Source organism: Rattus norvegicus, chromosome 3 (assembly GCF_036323735.1).
Source record: "Rattus norvegicus strain BN/NHsdMcwi chromosome 3, GRCr8, whole genome shotgun sequence".
Taxonomy (NCBI): Eukaryota; Metazoa; Chordata; class Mammalia; order Rodentia; family Muridae; genus Rattus; species Rattus norvegicus.
The window spans coordinates 106,774,370-106,793,366 of NC_086021.1; the positions used below are offsets into that span (position 1 = coordinate 106,774,370).

At 38.0% G+C, this 18,997-nt stretch overlaps 2 pseudogenes; both read right to left on the minus strand.

Moving 5' to 3' along the window:
- Positions 1-3,091: 3,091 nt before the first annotated feature.
- Ptbp1-ps6 (polypyrimidine tract binding protein 1, pseudogene 6) lies at positions 3,092-4,682 on the minus strand (annotated as a pseudogene).
- Positions 4,683-9,008: 4,326 nt separating this feature from the next.
- LOC134486294 (large ribosomal subunit protein eL8-like) lies at positions 9,009-9,814 on the minus strand (annotated as a pseudogene).
- Positions 9,815-18,997: the final 9,183 nt, after the last annotated feature.

The window sequence follows — 18,997 nt, forward strand, 5'->3', positions numbered from 1 at the left end:
TGTAGTCAAGACATGTTTTCCGTTGACTTTAATTTTCCCTTTACATAGGGAAATACTCCAAATATATATTGTATTGGACAATATGATGTTTTATGAGAACAATTTTGTAAACAAATAATGTAAAATATTTTTAGAATTAAATGTTTATATATGAGAACTATTTGAACACATCAAAAACAATAGTCATTCACATAAACAATAATTCTATATTATTTCACATGAATGATTTTAAAATTCATCTTTCTGAGCACTTGCTTCCATATTATAAAACTAGTTATTATACTGACACTTTAATCATCTTAATCTAATTAAGGTGGATCTAAAACATATACCCTTCAAACATTATGGTTGTTTTACTAATTAATGTTAAGGAAATCATTATTGATTAAAGATTAAATGCTTAGTCAAGATGTATTATTTCAAATTTGTGTGAAAAGATTCAAAACCTTTATCCCCACTTGATATTTATTCCAAAATAAATGACTCTAACAGTTCATTAACCTAATTTAAATAAAGGAATTCAATTTATTTAATTTTATGTCGTTCTGTATTCTCAAAATAGGACCTCACATCTATTGATAACTTCACTAATTTACTGACATCAAATTTCTAAACATTATAAATATGCATGTACACACATTTATGAAATTCATTTTTAATATTTTTAAAGATTTCATTTTTATTGGTCATATTTTTATTTACATTTCAAATGTTATTCTCTTTCCAAGTTTCCCTGTCCAGTCCATAAACCGCCTATCTCATCCCTCCTCCCCCTTTTTCTATATGGGTATTCCCCTACCAATCAATCCACCCCTTCCTGCCTCCTCAAACTGACATTCTTCTACACTGGGGGGATCAAGCCTTGGCAGGAACAAGGGCTTCACCTCCCATTGGTGCCCAACAGGACATCCTCTGCTACATACACAGCAGGAGTCATGGGGCTGTCCATGTGTACTCTTTTGATGGTTATTTAGTTCCTTGGAGCTCTGGTTGGTCTGTATTGTTTTTCTCATGGCATTATAAGCCCCTTCAGCTCCTTCAATCCTTTATATAACTCTTCCAATCGGGACCCTGTTCTCAGTTCAGTGGTTGTCTGTGAGCTTCCCAGGAAACAACTATATCAGGCTGCTGTCAAAATGCACCTCTTGGCATCAGGAATATCTGGGATTGGTGTCTGTATGTATATATATATATATATATATATATATATATATATATATATATATATATATATATATAGGCTGGATTCTAGGTGGGGCAGTCGCTGGATGGCCTTTCCTTCAGTTTCTGCTCCACAGGTTTTCTCCATATTTCTACCTATTAATTTTTTTTGTTCTGCATTCTAACAAGGACTGAAGCATCCACATTTTGATCATTCTTCTGGAGATTCATGTGACCTCTGCATTGTATCCTGTGTAATCCCAGCTTTTAGGCTAATATCTACTAATCGGTGACTGCATACCATGTTTCTGTTGTTGTTGGTGGTGGTGGTGTTGTTGGTGTTGGTGTTGGTGGTGTGTGTTAGTGTGTGTGTGTGTGTGTGTGTGTGTGTGTGTGTGTTGGTGTTACTTCACAGAGGATGATATTTTCTAGTTCATCCATTTGCCTATGAATTTCATGAAGTCATGTTTTTAATAGCTGTGTAATATTCCTTTGTGTAAGTGTATCACATTTTCTGTATCCATTCCTCTGTTGAGAGACATCTGGGTTGATTCCAGCCTCAGGCTATTATAAAGAAAACTGCTATGTACTTAAAGGAACAGGTGTCCTTGTTATATGTTGGAGTATATTTTGGGTATATTCCCAGGAGTGGTATAGCCTGGTCCCCAATATTCTGAGGGACCTCCAGACTCATTTTCATAGTGGTTGTATCAGCTTGCAATCCTACCAACAATGGAGGCGTGTTTTCATTTCTCCACATCCTTGCCAGAATCTGTTATCAACTGAGTTTTATCTTAGCCATTCTGACTGGTGTGAAGTGGAATTCAAGTTGATTTGATTTGCATTCTATGATGACTAAAGAGGTTGAACATTTCTTTAGGTGCTTCTCAGCCATTCGATATTCCTCAGTTGAGAATTCTTTGTCTAGATCTGTTTCTCATTTTTTTAAGATTATAAAACTGCTTTAATGGAAAGTTCCCTCTCCCCCCAATACACCATCTGGGCTTGGGTAGATGTGGTCAGGACTGGCCCCAAAACAATAGAGTCTATAGTCATTACCAAAATATACATCTGTCACCATAAAAAATGCTGCACCGCCTCAGCCCCACAGGTATAAAATCATAAATATTTACACTCTTCCCGTGATGCTCACATAACTGAGGTGCAGGGAACACCTCCCATAGAAAAAGGCTAGGATGGAAATGGTCGTCCAGGAGGGATATTAAGGCCTAGAGGTTAACCCCTTAACTGGTCATAGTCAGAGTCGTACAGAAAACAAAAGTTTAGTCCAAAATTTGAAGGTAGAAACCCACAAGTCTCAGAGCTTTTTCTCTAGCCCTGGCCTGGACCCACCTGCAAGTTGGTCACTGGAAGGAAGGCGTGTTGGCGACTCAGAAGCTTAGAGTACATCCATACAACTATATCACTGCTATACAAAGTTACTTAAAATCTGTATCTCGTGCATACAAATGGAAAAGTCCCAGGTATTTGATCAAGTGGAAATATTGCTAGGCACAGGTGTCTGTGACCACACAGAATAGAATAAAAAGGTCAAATGAGGCTAGGCAACTGAGGATGGCCTGGGCCCTCTGGGCTGGCCAGGGACAAGGGAAAATCATGTTACTTGATTATAATAAGGGTGTAGAGGAGTGACCCCAGCACATTCAAGGCATTAGGGAGCCTATGTATAGGCTACCTGACTCCATGCAGGCCTTGAGACAACTTGTGGCCTTAGAGTTTAGGTGTGTGGCCATGAGGCGTGCTGGTTTTGTAAGGCACAAAAAGTGGCTGTGTTCCGTGTACTGCTGTGACCTTATGCCTGAGCCCCTCAAGGCATGGTGCTGGGACTGGACCTCTGTGGCTCAAGCCATTTCCCACCAAGGCAAAGTGAGCCAGATTTATTTAAAAAAACAGGTAAACTGATCTCTCTTTAAAAAAATAAAATACTTGGTCTGTAAGGTCACTTCAGCTGCTTTTTAAAGTGACTTTTCTGGAATGGCGGAAGCTTTAGCAGGCCCACAGGCACCTAGATCGTGGACTTGGAAAAGGACACTCACAGGTGGTGGTTCCCCTCCAGGTCATGGTTGTACAGCTCAATTAGTGCCGGCCCTGACTGCCTCCTCCACAGGGCCCATCTGGATCAGTATCATCTTGTGGTCCTTCTTGAAGAACTTGAAGCCTTTTACCATACCACCATTGCTGGAGAAGAGGCTCTTGAAGTCATCCTCTGACACAGAGGGCGGGATGTTGGAGAGGTGCAGGGTAGCTGAGGGTGGGAAGATGTTCCAGAAGTTCTTGGAGCCTGGTTTCTTGAAGTGGTGCAGTGGTGAGCTGCTGTAGTCCTTGGTCTGTCTCTGGTCTTTCTGTCCCTCATGAGGCAACTGCACACTATTATGCTTTGACGGTGTAATGTGCACTGATGTCCCATGCAGCTTGTGCCTGTTCAGGTGACTTATGGCCAGCTGGGCCTGGCTGCCATCTGTGCTCTGCACAAGGGCATTTTCCTTATTGAACAGGATCTTAACCTGCTGCATATCACCATAGACGCCGAGGAGAATAAAGAGGCTTTGGGTTGTGACTCTCTCAAGGTTCAGGTTGCTGACCTAAAAGACAGAATTCCCAGCACCTGCCAGCACTGGGATGGCAATACGGCCAGCTGCAGCAGCAGCAGAGTATATGGCCAGGGGTCCAGGACTCCATGGACATTAGGAACAGAGAGGCCAAAGGCTGCTGCCATGGTCTGGTCCAGGGATGGGTGGCTGTCTCCAGCACGTCAGGGATCGTGTAACCTCTGCTCTTGTCGTTGTTGTATTGTACGTTGAGCCTGGTGAGCTTGGAGAAGTTGATGCACAGCATGCAGCGAGCATTGCAGATGTTCTGGCCATCCGGGACAGCTTGGCATGCTGGGCACTCACAGGGTCAGCGGACTGCAGCAGTGCCTAAAACTAGTTGTTCTTGGTGAACGTGATGATCTTCAGGACTCTACCAAACTTAGAGAAGATCTTGTGCAGCACATCCAGGGTCACTGGGTAGAAAAGGTTCCCCACAATGATCCTGAGCACTGGGCTCTGGCCTGCCATTGCCATTCCTGCAGCCACGGCAGCAACTGAGGTTGCCAAGGCCATACTCCTGACTGTACGGTGTTCACAGGTTGCAGGGCTGTCTGGGCATGTGCCTGGTTGGGCGAATTGTCGGTTTTGAGCTCCTTGTGGTCGGAGAACTGGATGTAGATGGGCTGCCCACGAAGCACTGGCACCACCGATGTGTAGTAGCTAACCATAGTGTTGGCAGCCTCCACTGTGCTCATTTCAATGAAGGCCTGGTTCTTCCTCTTCAGCATAAGGAGGTTGGTAGCTTTCCCAAAGGACAGCCCCAGGGAGATGATCTCACCTTCAGTGACATCACTATGTAGCTTGAGGACATGGATGACTCTGGAAGGAACTCCTGTTGTCACCTTTGAAGTTCTTGCTATAATTTCCATTAGCTGCTGAGGCTGAGCTGCTCATGATGAAGAGGCCGTTGATGACGTGGAGAAGAGCTTGTCTGATCCCCACTTTGTACCGACTGCATTGTCTGTGAAGATGCTGTCTATGGCACACAGAGGAGACCTGTGGGGGACGGAGCAGAGGCACAGGAATCCTGTTCCCCATTTTTAATACGATTATTTGATTCTCTGGAGTCTCTCTTCTTGAGTTCTTTGTATATATTGGATATTAGCTCTCTATCAGATATATGATTGGTAAAGAGTTTTTCCTAATCTGTTGTCTTTTTGTCCTAGTGACAGAGTTCTTTCCCTTACACTTTCCCTTTGCAATTTTATGAGGTCATGTTTGTTGATTCTTGATCTTAGAGCATGAGTCATTGTTGTTCCATTCAGGAAATTTTCCCCAGTTCCCTGTGTGTTTGAGGTTATTCCCCAGTTTTTCTTGTATTAGTTTGAGTGTATCTGATCTTATGTGGAGGTCTTTGATTCACTTGGACTTGATCATTGTACACAGTGATAAACATGTATCAATTTGTATTCTTCTATATTCTGAGCTCCAGTTCAACCAGCACCATTTGTTGAAAATGCTATCTTTTTTGCACTGGATGGTTTTAGATTCTTTGACAAAGATCAAGGGACCATAGGTGTGTGGATTTATTTCTGGATATTCAATTCTACTACATAGATCTAGTCTCCGTACCAACACCTTCCAGTTTTATCACTATTGCTATGTAATATAACTTGAGGTCAGGGATGGTGATTCCAACAGAAGTTCTTTTATTGTTGAAAATGTTTTTCGCTATCTTGGGTCTTTTAATATTCCAAATGAATTGGAAATTGCTTTTTCTAATTCTGTGAAGAATTGAGTTGGAATTTTGATGGGGATTACTTTAAATCTACAGAATGCTTTTGCAAGATGGACATTTTTGCTATATTAATCCTGCCAATCTATGAGCATGGAAGGCCTTTCCCTCTTGTGAGATCTTCTGAGATCTTCAATTTCTTTCTTCAGAGACTTGAAGTTCTTGTCATACAGAACTTTCACTTGCTTGGTTAGAGTTACATCGAGGTATTTTATGTTATTGGGACCATTGTGAAGGGTGTCATTTCTCTAATTTCTTTCTTGGCCTGTTCATCCTTTGAGTAGAGGAAAGCTACTGATCTGTTTGAGTTAATTTTATACCCAGCAATTTTGCAAAAGTTGTTTATCAGGCTTGGTAGTTCTCCGGTGGAATTTTGGGGTCACTTAATTATACTATCATATCACCTGCAAATAGTCATATTTTGACTTCTTCCTTTCCAATTTGTATCCCTTTGATCTCTTTTTGTTGTCTGATGGCTCTGGCTAGGAGTTCAAGTACTATATTGAAAAGGCAGGGAGAGAGCGGGTAGCCTTGACTAGTCCCTGATTTTAGTGGGATTACAAGTTTCTCTCCATTTGATGTTGGCTACTGGTTTACTGTATATTTCTTTTACTATGTTTAGTTATTGACCTTGAATTCCTGATCTTTCCAAGACGTTTAACATGAATTTTGCCAAATGCTTTCTCAGTACCTAATGAGACGAAAATGTATTTTTTTTTGGTTCGAGTTCATTTATATAGTGGATTATATTGATGAATTTCCTTATACTGAACCATCATTGCATCCCTGAGATGAATCCTACTTGATCATGAGGGAGGATCATTCTGATGTGTTCTTGGATTTGATTTCCAAGAATTTTATTGAGTATTTTTGCTTCTATATTCAGAAGAGAAATTGATCTGAAGTTTTATTTCTTGGTTGGGTCCTTGTCTGGTTTAGGTATAGGTGTAACTTTTCCTTCATAGAAGGAATTGGGTAGTTTTGTTTCTGTTTCTATTTTGTGGAATAGTTTGGACAGTATTGGTATTAGGTCTTCTTTGAAGGTCTGATAGAATTCAGCACTGAACCCATCTGGCCCTGGGTTTTTCCTTGGTTGGGAGACTTTTAATGACTGCTTTTATTACTTTAGGAGTTATGGGTCTGTTTAGATGGTTTATCTGATCCTGAATTAGCTTTGGTATGTAGTATCTCTCTAGAAAATTGTTCATTTCATACAGATTTTCCAGACTTGTTGAGTATAGGCTTTTGTAATAGGTTCTGATGATTTATTTCATTTCCTCAATTTCTGTTGATCTGTCTTTCTTTTAGTTTCTGATTTTGTTAATTTGGAAACTCTATCTGTGCTCTTTGGTTAGTCTGGTAAGCTTTTATCTTTCGTATTGATTTTATCAAAGAAAGAGCTCTGTTTTTTGTTTGTTTGTTTGTTGTTTGTATGGTTTATATGGTTGTTGTTTGTTTTGTTGGTTCTTATTTGTTTTGTTTTTTTTTGTTTGTTTCTATTTGGTAGATTTCAGCCCTGAATTGGATTATTGCCTGCTGTCTATTCCTTTTGGGTATATTTGCTTCTTTTTGTTCTAGAACTTTTAGGTGTGCTGTCAAGCTGCTAGAGTATGTGCTCTCCAGTTTCTTTTTGGTGGCACTCGGAGCTATGAGTTTTTCACTTAGCACTGCTTTCATTGTGTCCCATAAGTTTAGGTATATTATGTCTTCATTTTCATTAAATTCTAAATGCCTTTACTTTCTTTCTTTATTTTTTCCTTGACCAAGTTATCATTAAGTGTTCATCTTTGATGTGTACGTGGGCTTTCTGTTGTTTTTGTTGTTATTGAAGACCAGTCTAAGACTGTGATGATCTTGTAGGGTGCATGGGATTATTTCAATCTTCTTGTATCTGTTGAGGCTTGTCTTGTGACTGATTCTATGGTCAATTTTAAAGAAGATACGATGAGGTTCCCAAAAAGATATATTTTGTTTCATTTTAGGATATCTGTTAAATCCATTTGTTTCATAATTTCTGTTAGTTTCTCTGTGTCTCTGCTCTCTGCTTAGCTTCCCTTACCATGTTCTGTTCATTGATGAGAGTGTGTGTGGGGGGGGAAGTTTCCCAATATTATTATGTGTAGTGAAGTGTGTGTGTGTGTGTGTGTGTGTGTGTGTGTGTGTGTGTGTGTGTGTGTTGAGCTTTAGTAAGGTTTCTTTTAGAAACGTAGGTGCCTTTGCATTTGGAGCATAGATATTCACAATTGAGAGTACATTTTGGTGGAGTTTTCTTTGATGAATATGAAGTTTCCTTCCTTATGTTTTGATAACTGTTGGTTGAAAGTTGATTTTATTAAATATTACAATGGCTACTCCAGCTTGTTTCTTGGGACCATTTGCTTGGAAATTTTTTCCAGGAATTTACTCTGAGATAGTGTCTTTCTTTGTCATTGAGGTGTGTTTCCTGTATGCATCAAAATGCTGGGTCCTCTTTATATACCCAGTCTGTTATTGGGAATTGAGTCCATTGATGTTGAGGAATATTAGGAATCAAGGATTGCTGGTTCTTATTTTTGTTGTTAGAGGTGGAATTGTCTGTTTGGCTATCTTCTTTTGAGATGGTTGAAAGTAGATTACTTTCTTGCTTTATCTAGGGTTTAGGTTCCCTCCTTGTGTAGGAGTTTTCCATTTATTATTCTTTCTGGGGCTGAATTTCTGGAAAGATATTGTGTAAATTTGGTTTTGTCATGGAATATTTTAGTTTCTCCATCTATATTAAGAATTTAGCTAGATACAGTAGCCTGGGATGGCATTTTTGTTTTCTTCATATCTGCATCACATCTGCCCAGGATCTTCTGGCTTTCATAGTCTCTGAGGAGAAGTCTGGTGTAATTCTGTTATGTCTACTTTTATATGTTATTTGACCTTTTTCACTTACTGCTTTTAGTATTCTTTCTTTGTTTTGTGCATTTGGTGTTCTGACTATTATGTGACAGGACGAAATTCTTTTCTGGTCCAATCTATTTGGAGCTCTGTAGGCTTCTTGTATATTTATGAGCATCTTTCTTTTGGTTAGGGAAGTTTTCTTCTATAAATTTGTTGTAGATATTTACTGGCCCTTTAAGCTGAGGCTGTTTTCTCTCTTCTCTACCTATGGTTCTTATGTTTGATCTTCTCATTCTTTCCTGCATTTCCTGGAGGTTTTTGGGTTAGGAGCTTTGTACATTTTGTGATTTCTTTGATGGTTGTATTAATGTTTTATATGGCATCTTCATCTGAAATTCTCTCTTCTCTTATATTCTGTTGGTAATGCTTGTGTTTATGACTACTGATCTCTTTCCTAGGTTTTCTATCTCCAGGTTTTTCTGCTTTTGCAATCTCTTTACTGTTTCTATTTCCATTTTTGGGTCTTGAATGATTTTGTTCAATTCCTTTACCTGTTTGGTTGTGTTTTCCTATAAGTCTTTTTTTGGAAGATAATTTTGTAATTACATTTATGTACAGAAAACTTAAGTGTACATTTAACCCAGTCTAGTGGTGAGTTCTTTAGCCTTTGACTTTTCCAGCTTGGCAATGCGAGCCACAGACTTAGGACCCAGGACATTGCCTCCCCAGTGGAGGCAGATCTTGTCATATCTTTCATTATAATTGGTCCTAGTAGTTTCGACCAGCTTAGTCAGAGCACCCTTGTCTTCCGAGTTAACCTGTGTGAAGGCAACAGTGGTACATGTCTTCCTGTAGACCAGGCACTCCAACCTGTCCTTTCCCTTGATGATGCATAGGGCACCACCATCTTTTGACAAAGGGCAGGCAGGAAAACCACCAGCTCAATGAGGTCTACATCATGGGCAATCACCACCAGCTGAGCCTTCTTGTTCTCCACCAAAGTGGTGACTGTATTGACCCCTGCTCGGAGGACAGGTGGTCTCTTAGTTGGGATGTCCCCTTTGCCAACAGCTTTCTTCTCAGCGCAGGCCAGCAGCCTTTGCTGCTTCTCCTGCTTTGTCTCTGGCCTGTACTTGTAGGCAAGTTTAAGCAGCTGAGTCACTGTTTACCTGTCCAGGGCCTGGGTGAACTGTTTGGTGGCAGGAGGTACTTTGAGCCACTTATAGAGGATGGTTCTTTGCTGATGCAGCTTGATGTAGCGGGGCCATTTGAGGAAGTGTGTGAGATCTCTTTTGGGCTGGATGTCCTGCCCAATGCCAAAGTTCTTAGGCCTTTTCTCAAACAAAGGATTGACCACCTTTTTGGCCTCCTGTTTCTTGACGATGGCGGGGGCTGGGGCCACCTTTTTTCCCTTGGCCTTCTTTCCTTTTCGCATCTTGCTCAGCTGGAGCCCTATAATTCTTTAAGAGATTTTTGTGTTACATTTTTAAGGGCTTCTACCTGTTTACCTGCATTGTCCTATATTTGTTTAAGGGAATTATTTATATTCTTCTTAATGTCCTCTAACATCACTATGAGTTATGATTTTAAATCACAGTCTTGCTTTTCTGATGTGTTGGGGTGCTCAGGTCTTACTATGGTGACAGAACTGGATTCTAATGATGCCAAGTGGCTTTGGTTTCTGTTGCTTAGATTCTTGACTTTGCCTCTTGCCTTCTGCTTATCTCTGGTATTAGCTGGTTTTGCTGTCTCTTGAAAGTGACTTTACCCTCCGATAAGTCTGTGTATCAGCACTCCTGGAGACAGGTTCTCTCCCAGGGTGATCTTGGCACAGAGAGCTATGTCAAAGTTTAAGTTCTGTGCAAAAGGAAATCAGAAGGATCCTGTCTCAGACTGTTCCTTTGTTCTGGTGTCCAGAGGGCTCCAGGTGGGTTCTGGTTGGGCCAGGAATATGAGCAGCAGTAGTGACCTCACCTGTGTTCACAAGACTGTCTACACTTCTGAGAATTCAGTTCTCAAGTTATAGAGAACTGTGGCACTGGGTCATCTCTGGGTGCAGGTAGAACTTTTAAATATTTTGTTCCAGACTGCTCTTACATTCCTGAGTCCTGCTTACTCCACCAAGTCCCTTGGAGCAGAGGTGATGGCCTTACCTGTGTTCTCAGGTTTGTCAGCACTCCCAGAGACCAGCTTTCTCTTAGAGGGATCTCTCATTTCTTTTTTTTAATAAATGAATAGTGCATTCAATCCCTTTGTTCTTATACAAACATCTGTTCTAACATTTTGTTTCTGGTTTGACGTCAAATAACATATTTCCTGAACTTTTAAAAATAAACTGTCCTCAGAGGAAAATGAGAATCACCTCTTTACTTATGTATTTTAGAGTATTAAATATATTTATCACAAAATTCTTTAAAATAGTGTTTACCAAAAGACCATACCCAGCAAATAAAGATTTATCCCTTAACTTTTCTTAGTCTTTTATATTATTTTGAAAAAGCTTGAAAATTTTTACATGATTGCATTGCCTTTTTTCATAAGTTTTCATAATTACTCAATCTTTTATTTCTTTAATTTTGTTATGCTTCAACAAGATACCTCATCATATATTCCTGTTGTCTAACTAAGATGCTATTGTCTATAATCTTATTTTTTTTCTTCTGTATACTTCTGTAGTTAAGTCAACATATTTGCTTTGCTTCTGGAAGACAGCTTTTGCTCCAATAAGGGCGTCCCTAGAATATAACTTGTTCATCTTTGGATCCTTGGCATGGATGCTCTTGGATTTCTCATATTACTATGATATCATGCTTACTATGCACTAGCAATCACTTGAGATTCTTCTTGTCATTGCTTTGTGGAGAAACAAGTGGGCAAATGGACTTAGAAGTGACTGCGTAGGATCCTACAATATTAACAGTTGTATTTCATGATAGTATTAATAGCAAATTACCAGCAAACACTTCCTAATATATTCTAACAAAATCATTTTACAAATTTTGGGATTTACATTAGTTTGATATTACAAAGACCAGAGAGTTGAGCAAAGCTTTGTCTAATGAAGCCAGAAGGAAGAGAAGTAATAGAACCTGTCACTGGTACACCACTTAATTGACTATCATGTCATCCTGTCTTATTCTGTCATTGCCCAAGAGAATAACTGGGTCTCTTAAACAAATATGTCAGGTCAATATCATCATTTTTATCATCATTTCAAGATTATCATAAAATAATATATCATGAACTTATTAAAACTTTTAAATGGACTTGGGGCTGGGACATTTTTTTATTTTATATTTTATGTATTTACATTCTAAATATTATCCCCTTTCCTGATTTCCCCTCCAGAAGTCCCCATCCTATTCTTCCTCCTGCTGCTCATATAAGGGTTCTCCCCCACTCCCCCACCCACTCCCACCTCTCTGGCCTCGCATTCCCCTACACTGTGGAAATGAGCCTTCACAGGATTCAGGAGTTTTTCCATGAGGTAAGATGTTTACTAACTAACCAAATTAGAGAACTAGGGTATCAATAATAGCCCTGGCCTTAAGACTAAATCGTCATTAAGTAAACATATCAAACATCAACTTTGGGCCTATGCACACATTTCACTCACAATATTTGTGTCCACAAAATGTAAACATGATTACCACATCCACATGCATATGCAAAACCACTAACAATCTAAATAAGTCATATATTTCTCACAAAAATAAATTCTTCATAATAGTGCATACTTTTCTTTCTCTTATAAATTTATTTTTTTAAATCTTATTGGTTTTATTATTCATATTTCAAATGATATATCCCTTCCAAGTTTCCCCTTCACAAACTCCCATCCCTTTTCCCCCTACCCTCTGCTTCTATTTGGGAGCTCCCCCACGCAACCCACTCTAACCTCACTGCCCTAGTATTTTCCCATTCAGTATCCACAGGACCAATGGTTTCCTCTCCCACTGATGCCCGACAAGGCCATTCTCTGATACAGAGACGCTGGAGCCATGGGTCCTCCATGTGCACTCTTTGGTTTGTGGGTTAGCCCCTGGAAGCTCTGGAGGTTGGGTTGGTTAATATTGTTGTTCTTCCTATAGTGTTCCAAACCCCTTCAGCTCCTTCAGTCCTTCCCCTAACTCCTCTACTGGGGTGTTTTTGTTGATGGTTGGCTAGTAGTTCCACATCTGTATTTTTCAGGCTCTGACAGCTATATCAGGATCCTGTCAGCATGCAACTTATGGCATCAGCAATAGTGTCTGGGTTTGGTGTCTGAAGATGGGATAGATCCATAGGTGAGACAGTCGCTGAGCAGCCTTTCCTTCAGTCTCTGCTCTACTCTTTGTTCCTGCATTTTCTTTCTTTGGAACAACATTATGTTAATATTTTAGATGGGTGGATGGCCCCATCCCTTAAGGGAGGCCATGTCTAACATCTGGATATGATCTCCATAGGTTCTCTTTCTCCTTTGTTGGGTATTTCACCTAATGTTATCCCCATTGTGTTCTCAGAGACTCTTGTTTTCCTTGCATCTGGGACTTTCTGGTGGCTACCTCTAGTTCCTCATCCCCCACTGCTACACACCTCCATTCAGTTTCCTGACTCTATGTACTTTTCCCCGGTCTCCTCCCATACCTGATCCTGTCTTTCTTTCCCCCTGCTTCTTCTATCTCCCTCACAGGCCCCTCCCTCTCTCTACCACCTATGATTATTTTGTTCCCCCTTCTAAGTAGGACTAAAACATACACACTTTGGCCTTCTTTCTTCTTGAGCTTCACATTGTCTATGAGTTGTTTTGTGGGTATTCTGAGTTTTTCCTTAATATCTGTATATCAGTGAGTATGTACCATGTGTGTTCTTTTGCATCTGGGCTACCTCACTCAGGATGTTATTTTTAACTTCCACCCATTTGTCTGTGAATTTCATGAAGTCATTTTTTTAAAAGCTGAGTACTCCATAGTGTAAATGCACCACATTTTCTGTACTCATTTCTCTGTTAAGGGACATCTGGGTACTTTACAGCTTCTGGCTATTACAAATAAGACTGCTATGAACATAGTGGAGCATGTGTCTTTGTTATATGTTGGGGAATGTATATGCACATTCGGTATATGCCCAGAAGTATATAGAGTGGGAAAGAACCTCAAAGTCATTGGCACAGGGGAAAATTTAGAGTTTGGGTTCTAAGATCAACTATAAACAAATGGGAATCTCATAAAATTGAAAAGCTTCTGGAAAGCAAAGTAAATTGTCAATAGGACAAAATGGCAACCTACAAATTTGGAAAATCTCTAGCAATCTTACATCTGATAGGGGTTAATATCTAATATATATAAATAACTCAGGGGTTTAGACACCAGAGAACCAAATAACCCTATTAAACCAAGCAGCATACACCAGCTGATATGACACCCTCAACACATAGACAGCAGAGGACTGCTGGGTCTAGGTTCAGTCAGAGAACCCTAGCCCTCAAAGACTGGAGGTCATAAAGAATGGGGAAGTCTTGTGGGGTATGAGGTTGGGGGTTGGCAACAACCTCGTGGAGACGGGGGATGGAAGAGATACAGAATGTGCAAAAATGTGGTTCAGAGTTAAATAAAGAATTCTCAACTGAGAAATCACAAATGGCCTAGAGATACCTAAAGAAAAGTGCAATATTCTTAGTCATCAGGAAAATGCAAATCAAAAGAACTCTTAGATTTCACCTCACACCAGTCAGAAGGACTAAGATCAAAAGCTCAGTTGACAGCACATGTTGGTGACACATGGAGAAAGAGGAACAATTCTCCATTGCTAGTGGGATTGCAAGATGGTACAACTACTCTGGAAATCAGTCTGGTGGTTCCTCAAGGTACCAAAGTACTACCTGAGGTCACACCTATAGTGCATAATTCTCAAATGTCTGCTTCCAAAATACCATCACGGTTGAAACTAAGATTCTATTTAAAATATTTTCTATGTTTAAAGAAAACATCCCCAAAAATATTATCACTCAATCTAATTCTTCAGTTCTTACTAAATTGAACCTACACAAGTTTGTTTTGCCTCTTAGTGATTATTTAGACATTTTTAAGTAGAATTACATGGATGGACAACACCTGACACTAGTGGGTCTATTTAACTGTATAGGCACTGGAACAGAGCTTAGCTATGAGTGCTTAGATTCACTCAAAGTATTAATGTTTTTCAAACTAGTATTACCATTATCTCTTAAAAAGGCATGGCTTACTTAGCATGTGTGAGCTTTATAGCCAGAGGGATAAACTGACAGGAGGAAAATATATAAGAGAAATAAAGCTGGTTTGATTTTAAACTGGCAAAAATATTATAATAAAAACAATTGTAGCTCTAACAAGGAGAGTCATGTATGTGAATATCAGCATTCTGCATCTAAGTATGATTAATCCTAGATATATATTTAGTTTCCTTGATTAGCAATCTTAACACTTTTAAAAACAAATAGAACTATGTAATTGGTGAGATTACAACCACTTTGCCTACAGTGATATGACAAATCTATACCTTAACAATATGTATTCGAAAACAGACTTTTCTTACATCACAGAAAATATGGCTTTTTTCCCTATAGAAACTATCATCATATGACAGATTTTCAAAGCTCAAGATTAATATAATTGTGGATGTAATTTATTCCAAAGCTTCATTTGGCAAATTCTACATAATTACCTTCCATCAGCAGAAAATTATATTGATAGTAAGTAAAGTTTTAATATGAATTATTTTTTGTGCAAAGAAAATATGTTTCATAGTTTATCTAGAAAGAGCAAATTCATACAACTCCCTTCATATAATTACATATTAACTTTTAATAATTAATTTACTCATAGAACCATCTAACAATATTAAAAAACAAATCCTTCTTCCACAAGTAAGTGATTATTGGTCATAGTCCTCAATGATATTAGCAAATACAAAGTATGCTGTTATTGCAGTTATCAGATTATTCATAGTTAGATGTCATTGGGTTAGGAGTTTACATTAACAGATTATAAAGTCTCTGGGATATGGATTAGAATGTAAGTATGATAACCTTTTAACTTACCAATAAAAGTGTACTGTGAAGCACACATAGTTTTGGTTAAAAGTTCTGAGTTTTCACAGTAATTTCATAAGAGAGCCAAAAAGATGCCGGATTTAAAAACTTACTTTCAGATAGAGGGCCAAAAATTAACAAACATGTGTAATACATTGAATCAGTTGAATAATAATAGGGAAAGTGTATTTTTGATGCATAACTTATTAATTTTAGTGAGATTGAATTATGAGATAGCATCCTATTATTCTTAAAAGAAATGAGAATATCACCCATTTTTCTAAATATTTTTGACTCTAAACTATGAGCATTTAATTCAGTAATAATGGTGGAGCAAAACACCCCAAAATAAATTAATCTGTTCATGATTCATTTGTTGAACAATAGCCTAAAATGTTCTGCATATGAATGAAGCAAAATGAATAATTTTTGCCTTGGTCTTCCTTAGTTTACTTAATATATTATGTTCTGTTCTTTATTTTCTAAGTATCTACTGGGCTCTAGGTGACTTTATTTTGCAATCTAATTACAGCAAGAAATTTAAAACGATAGTCCAATTGTGTAGAAAATTTTATACAGATTTTGATCCAGAGTCAATATGTGTCAGATTTACCACTTTATTAAAAGGTTTTATGTGGACTTATGTAAGACAAGTAATCATTCTATTTTAGACTCTTGTTCATATGCTTTGGATACCTATTGATTTCTTTTCTGCCCTTAGGGTCAGGCAAAAGAAATGGTAGATGACAAAAAGAGAAACATTCATAGATGTGTTTGCATAGGCGAGAGAAATCCCATGAGGCCTTACTGTACAAAAAGAACTACCAGTAACTAAGACATGCTTAGAGTAGGAAATATTCTTTTCCAGGAAAGTACATAACAATTCATTAGCCAATATCAAATATTCAAACCCCAAAACATATGTACAAACAACATTAAATAGAAATAGGAGATTGTATTTATGCATTTAGGAACACACACACACACACATACACACACACACACATCAACATTTGACACAAAAAAAGGTCATGTATTTAAAATATAGCAAGACTTGGAATATGGGAAGGTTTGGATGAAAGGAAGGGTAGGAAGAAATTATGTGACAATATTAATCTCAAAAATTAATTTTTAAAAAGAGAAATACAAAAACAACGGGTTCTGGAGTACTTCATGACCCACTGATGTCCCTTTATGCCTTTAATCTTTATTACTTGATAAACACTCTGAATCCAAGCATCACAACCCAAACTTTTTCTTGCACAGAGATGTTGCTTGTTTGCCCGTTGTTAACTTGGGAGATCAACATGCCCCTCTGCTTCAAACACCATTCCATGGGAAGCTCATTCCTATTTGCTCTTTAATCACAGTTTCCACATAAGGGATCAAGTTCACATGTAACAAATAGCTGAAATAAAATTTTTGTAACTCAACAGAGGCAGGTGTAGCTGCAGCCAGGAAGAAGACACAATCTCTGAGGATACCATAACTCTCTAGAACTGCAGACCTAATGCCCAAAATAAGATCTGCAACATTTGCAGAGACTCCTAGAAACTGCTATAGATTCTGTCATATACAATTCATTTTAAGGATTCAACTTTATATAAACTGGCAGTTCAGAAGCAGTCTCTAAGGATATGTTGCATGTCACCCTAACGCAAGTACCCGATCAACTTGTCCAAAAGTCAGGTAAGAGCTCTCCTCTGTTCTAGACTGCTTTGTTCAAATAGTGAATCCAGTGTTTTTATTTTCCTAACCGGACCTGGCCAGCTTCAAAGATAAACTGAGGCAGAGTGTAGAGTTGGAAATCGATTACTTAGCAGGCTTTTTTCTGAGGGAGTAAAATAATTCTCTGGAGCAGGCAAAAAGGATGAAGGAACACATGCATGCATACACACACACACTCATTCACACACACACACACACACACACACACACTCACACCTTTGGTGGATAGAGCAAAGCTCTAACCAACTTTACATGTATGCATATATATATATGTATATATATATATATATATATATATATATATATATATATATATATATACCTATGCATGTTTAGTGGGTGAAGCAAGGCTACAACAAATTTATTTTTACCCAGCATTTTCATACCTCCTGCCACAAAAATTTTCTACATGAGAAAAAATTACTTCATATTTGCATTATATGTGCTCCAAAAACAATTACCACAAGAACATATTCTTCATGAACAAATCAGAACAAAGGAAATTGCAACAGAACTATTGATTATGTATTCTTTTGAAACTCATACTGAATAAATCATTTCCAATCTATCTTTCTTCAAGTTCGTCATAACACCAAAGCAATAATGCTTTGTCATTGCTTAACAGAATTAAGCAAGCTAGTCTATAATAACAATAATTTCCTACACTTAACTGACAATTCATATTAAACCAGATATGATAGATCATTTTCTATTTTACAATCTTTTGATTTTGAAATCTTGTTTACCTAAACTGACAAATAAGCTATTTGTCTTTTCTTATAATAAAATGATTTACTCTTTATTCATACTCCTGTGCTTTCATCGTGCACAATGAAATCACTGAAGATACCCCTAGATCACAAAGTCCAGGAACTCAGACATCCAATCTAGAATAATATTTTTATCATTAACTTGCTTCAAGTCTTTTTTATTGACAGTACAATTACCTGTTTGTAACACATGAAAGCTCACTGAAGTCCTTTTTTAACCTATGCAGCCCTCACTATTCTACAAGGCTTGCTATACATTCTACTCTTAATTCTATATCTATTGTATTTTTCTGGAAAAACAAGTTAAACCATTTCCTTAAACTTTCTATCAAATATCCTAACTTCTTAAAGCTAGTTAAATCAAATAAGAAATTGTGCAAAATCATTAATTCACTTATCTGTATTATTTTATGAAAATCAATCTTCATATTGGTCTGCAGAAAAATTGCTCAAAGACTAGGCTGTTCCCCAAGAAGTAATCACACCAGACTGTAGGCAGTCTCCGCATACCCAATCATACCATGCTAGAAGCAAGAGGAATATAGCACTGACAAACCCGAGAAGGAAGCCGGACAGCAAGAAGCAATTGAGAGACAGAATCTCTGTGCCTCTTGCTGCTACATCCATCGCAGCTGTGCAAAATGGTGGAGATCTCCAAGACGTTCACTTGCTCATTGCAGCTCCTCCTTCATAGCATCTGCCAAATTCAAGAGCAGATTTAATGTGAAGACAAATACATTTTTGTTGCTGCTTTCCTGATACAAAAGTAGTACTTCATCATACCAATTCATATTCATTATATTTCAGCTATTTTAAGTATCTTCAGGAAAAATAGAGTTAAAGGATTTTTCTTTGTTTTAGAGTGCTATATTATGCAATATATGGTTTTGCTTTAGATCTTTATATTAGAAAGTAATTTTATACTATTATATTTTAAATAATGTTCGAAACTTCTCAAATTTGTTTCTGTCCATGATGTTTGCACAAAGTTTCTAGTGCTATATAAGATGGACATTGTTTTATAAACATTAAAAAATCACTCAGAGTGACTTATGTGGGAAGGGCAATTAATATATAC